This window comes from Salvelinus sp. IW2-2015, unplaced genomic scaffold, assembly GCF_002910315.2.
Source record: "Salvelinus sp. IW2-2015 unplaced genomic scaffold, ASM291031v2 Un_scaffold3035, whole genome shotgun sequence".
Lineage (NCBI taxonomy): Eukaryota > Metazoa > Chordata > Actinopteri > Salmoniformes > Salmonidae > Salvelinus > Salvelinus sp. IW2-2015.
In genome coordinates this window covers 1-5434 of record NW_019944327.1, presented here as the reverse complement: position 1 = coordinate 5434, position 5434 = coordinate 1, and the positions used below count along the sequence as shown (strand labels likewise).

The following is a 5434-nucleotide window of genomic DNA, read 5'->3' as shown; positions in this document are numbered from 1 at the left end:
TTGCTAACTGGGCAAGTCATTGTCTAAATCAGCTGTTCCCAAACTCGTCCCGGGACCCAAAGGGGTGTACGTTTTGTTTTTTGCTCTAACACTACACAGCTGATTCAAATGATCAAAGCTGATGATTAGATTATTATTTGAATCAGCTGTGTAGTGCGGGGGAAAAAAACAAAATATGCACCCTTTGGGGTCCTGGGGGGGGTGTAGCGCACACCGTGACATTTGTACCTTTCCCCAGATGATCTCCGAGATGAGGAGATCTACGGACAGTCCCTTGGACTTCATGGTATAGTTTCTGCTCTGACATGCACTGTCAACTGTGGGACCTTTCTATAGARAGATGTGTTTATTTTTTAAATCTTGTCCAAACAATTGATTTGGCCACAGGTGGACTCCAATAGAGTTGTAGTGACATTTCAAGGATGATCGAAGGAAATTGGATGCACCTGAACTCAATTTGGAGTGTCATAGCAAAGGGGTGTGAATACTTATGTAAATTTGATATTTCTGTATTTAATTTTCAAAAAATTWGCAAACAATTCGAAAAGCATGTTTTCATTTTATCATTATGGGGTATTGTGTGTAGATGGGTGAGCACAAAAGTATATTTAATTCATTTTGAATTCAGGCTGTAACACAAAAAAATTGTATATTATACAGTATATTATACAGTATAAGCAATTCCAATGCAAGCCAATGGAGAGTGAGGCATGCTCCAGTATTCTCCCTATTCCCCACCCTCTCCCACAAGTACACGTGTACACACAAGTGGAGGCTGCTGAGGGGAGGACGGCTCGTAATAATGGCTGGAACGGAGTCAATGGAATGGCATGAAACACATGGAAACGATGTGTTTGATGTATTTGATACCATTCCACTAATTCCGCTCCAGTCATTACTAAGAGCCTGTCCTCCCTAATTAAGGAGCCACCAACCTCCTGTGGTAGACACATACCACAGACATCCATGCACACCTGTGACATTGTCACAATATAAGTTAAATATAAGTTATTTTAGGATGCTTGTAGGCCAAGTTTTCACACTTGTAGTTTTCACACCAAGCATTCTTTCGGTAGAATAAGGAAGTAAAATCGATTAATCTGTGCTAGTTAAGGAACTACCACCTATGCCTCTAAGACTAAGTGATGTAATCTCTGCTTGTTTCATGTTATGTAAGTATCTCATGACGGTTTCAGTTACAATTTAGTCCGAGTTGAAAAGTGGATTGAAATCAGTTATTGGATGTAATGTAAACTCACCAAAATCAGCAGTGGTCACCTTACCTTTTGAAACAATTGAGGGGGGTCAAGGTGAGCAAGCTTAAATTCACATGGCATGTAAAAATCTACACTCAACACACTGGGGTGTCTTCTTTCGATTTATCATTCTATTTCTATACTTCACAGTGGATAAAGTAACTTACTCGTATCTAACTAGACATATTGACAGCACAAAAAGTCTATAAAATGTTTTGTATTCCGTCGGTGTCCAGGAAGGCGTGCGGCCTGTCCACCTTCAAAATCCGAGACAGCAAACAACATTATTCAATATTTTATTCGTGACATGATACACCATGGTAATCAAATTATCCCCTTTCCTTCATAAACTACCTCCTTCATTCACCACTTTTACCCATGGTGTCTATTCGGTACATAACAGATGCTGTGTTTTATAATCTCACGCCTCACCCTGTAATTCTGTACACTTCACCTCTTTCTTCTGTGTAGTTCTGTTGGGCGGACCTAGTTTGGTCTCCTAGGTGTCAGATCTTAAAATACGAATCAGGAATAACGTTAATCCAACGTAATGGAATCGTGGCCAACGCCCATGTACACTGCAATGCCTCGTACGGGTTAGAAAGAGAGGCGACCAAGGTGCAGCGCTGGTAAGTGTTCATCTTTCTTAAAAGACATTGACTGAACATGAACAAAAACAACACAAAAAAAGACAACACGGTATACAAGTCCTTGCAAGCCCGCTAAAACATTTTATCACACTAATTCATATTAAATCATATCCCCTCACAACTCCAAACCATGAAAACCAGGCTACCTAACGTATGATTCTCCACCCACATTCAGCCAACATCACGATAGAACAGATACCTTTCTGATCTCGGGAACCCAACCACCAGGCCTAAACAAGGAAAAAACCACCACATAGAAGGCAACGCACATAGAACTGCGGGCACGACCTCAGTGGCCGAGCGAAGTCTGTTGGCGCGTAAGACCATATTATAGAAGATATAAAAACCTCTCTATAAGGCCAGGGCGGTGACCCACCTACTAGATCCGAAATAGGCAAATGCATGGAACTCACCCCAAGTGACAACCCTTCACCTGCAGGTCGCCCTTCGGCACCAGGCCTTATGATTTTGTATATGCAAAGTCATATAGGTGAATAACTGTTAGGCCGGAATAACATACAAATGGAATGTGCAAGTATCTATTACATTTCAAATTATGTAGATTACAAAAAACATTAGTTCGGACTAGACTTGTATCTAACTGGTTTCTTAGCTACTATCCTCCTTCCACGTCTTCAATATCTTAAATCAGGAACTTGATTTGCTGTAATTAGTGAGGAAATTGGAAAGTATTATAGGTGAGACTAGAAGACAACCTAAAGGTCTATATCTAAATTTAGCACAATCTCATCTGAACGATGGACTTAGAGACTTGGCCTATCGCACGCGTATCCGGAACTAGAGTAGTGAAGCTATCTCTCACCTAGAGGATTCAAATATCATACTGTTAGCTGAGCCCTGCCTAGACCTAGCCTTTAAAATTTAGACATTGAGTAATAAAGCCCCGCCTAACTGTTAGCTAGCATATGCGAGTGTGAAGGTCATTCGAAATGTATGTTGATAACCTGCAATTTGGGAGGGGCGTAAGCCATATAATACTATCTAACACTTAACACTTAATTTATGGTAATTAATATATAGTCTCTAACTTACCTACAAGTCACTTCACACTGAAGGGCCTTTTGATTTCGTGAACTCTGTTCACATCGCCCACAGAACACAGCCTTACTCAACAACAGTGCTCAGGTACTCAGGCTGCTCATATCTATATAATTTTTTAGACCTAAATAATTCCTAGTGTGTAAGATCTACCTCTATATATTTATTGTTAATAATCTAACTTTTTTTATGTGATTTGAGAGCGAAGCTAGAAATAAATGTGGGAAATAACGAATCCTGGCAAAACAAAAACTCGAGAAAGGCGGAATTTGGGAGAAAAAAACTGAATTCAGCGCAAATAAAAAGAATATAATAAGGGAGATAATAATTAATTAGGGCCCTAACTCAATGTTTGGGTATAGAACCACGCTGTGAAGTCGACTCCTTCGCAACTTTAGAGTGTGTGATCCTGGCAAGCACAGCATTTCAATAGGGAGTACACAAATCGCATATAATTAAGCCGATATGTGCAAACGGAAGCCCAACTAGTTTGGGCCATCCTAAGATATAGTAATATACAAATATACAGTATATGTATATTATTTAATATAATGCCAATTTAGCCAAGAATGCTATTAATATCAAAGCATATATGAACCCAGTAGATAGAATGGACCCCTAGCCTAGTCTAGTGTATGTCTTCGCGGTCTCTGTCCGCTGCTGTTGTGTGGAGCTATAGGTAGACAATGTGCTCTGTGGATGAACTATTGTCGTGTTCATGAGGGTCATCGTAATTACAGCCCAGGATTAGGTTCACAGCCGATGGCGGTATTGGTAAGCAATACCTTTACACATACTATTTTCCCACGCGCATGGGTGGATACCTTTGGCCACATAATCTTTCAACATGAACCACAGTTACAAGGTTAACAATAGCTAAATTATAGGCGCAAATGCCTTACTTTCAATTTTTATATATAGTTTATTGAAGCTTATTATTAAGTGCAGTGTGGTTTTTTTTCGAGCGGTTAATGTATGTTACACTTGCACACCTGGTCCCTTTGTAAAGCACCAGGTTCTTCGTCTTCTGTTCATCATCTTTTGATCATGGGTGAGATTATGTCACCCGCAGCCCTCTACTTGATGGGGTTTTGCTTACATCTTATTGGCCCGAACCCTCTTACTAAGCAGCATTTTGGTCTAATATAGTTATAAACGATGCATTTGATGACAGATTTATTTAGATGTAAGTGTGGGGCTCCTCATCCCCAAGGTTCTTTTTTTATTGATGTAGGCTCCTTACCCTGACGCGATTTATAAGCTATAAATTCACATACGTCATTTAGGCAGCACAGGCCGCAACCCCCATTTTCAAACATATTGCAAAATGCTGGAAGTATAGACACGATATTTAGGCCCACTTTATTTATGGAATCGGGTGGGTTAGCTTTTCACTCGTCCATAATACCATCCATGCGGATTGCACGCCTTTGCGTACTACCTTTTGTAATTTTGTTCTGGGGCGTATAGGGCAGGGGGGTATAAGGAGGGATCATACGCGACTCACTTCTGGCGCCAACACCTTACTTCACACTTTTCTGTACTACATTTACACCTTTTAGGCAGAATTCAGATCTATGCCTCCATTGTATCGCGCCATAATCCATTATTTTTAATCTCCATTGCTCCTGCAGTATGAACGAACACATGTTATTAAGTGCTAGGTAACCGACATAAGGCTTCGCGACCCCTGTCCACGCTCACCTGTAATGACTCCTACGTCACGAACGAACTCAGATGCTCTGATTGCCCTCTTCATCCGCTTTCCGTTAAAGAATCCTTGAGCCAGCATCTTCCCCAATACGGGAGCCTTTTTGTGAACATGCAGTGTCAGGCATGGCAAAAGAAAATACAACACAAAATAGACTTTAGACATGGGTCCCTCAACGACATGAGTTTGAATGAATAGTATGCTACACCGTCTGAACTCCTCATACGGATTTTTGAAAGGAAGACGCATTCCTTAGTCATACCATTCTTTTAACCTACCCCGGCCCCCTAAAAAGACCAAAATGGGCGAACTGGAAAACACACACGATCTGCCCTCCCATCTATGAATGATGGTGCGTGACTCATTGGGGAGAAAATTCTATCCTTCCATCAATTAGATGTGCATCCGCGTTTGTATGTTGTTATTGGTTGATATCTACTCCCTACCTCGTACGAATAAAATTAAACCCTCGAGTTCTAATATAGTTTGACTGTACGAGTCATGCTTACAACCCACATACGCAGACCTCGTAACTGGTGACACGTACTGTACCTCCTGCAGGTGGACCAAGACATAGAGCGCTGTTCACTGACCCTTGGTGTACTGTATTACCGACACACGCAGGACCAAAGATCACACAGTCACTATACTTGTACTTGCAATTAGTCAACCATTCTCACCACCCGTCGCACCCATTTAGTCACCAGTAGATTAGGCTCTTCTTTGCTCCAAGCTCTAACCACACCCCCTTGGGGCTG

The 5434-nt window shown here is 41.1% G+C and overlaps 1 pseudogene; it reads right to left on the bottom strand.

Moving 5' to 3' along the window:
• The window catches only part of LOC112075218 (sushi, nidogen and EGF-like domain-containing protein 1), a 20727-nt pseudogene extending 15970 nt beyond the window's left edge, over nucleotides 1-4757 (bottom strand).
• Between the last annotated feature and the right edge of the window lie 677 nt (nucleotides 4758-5434).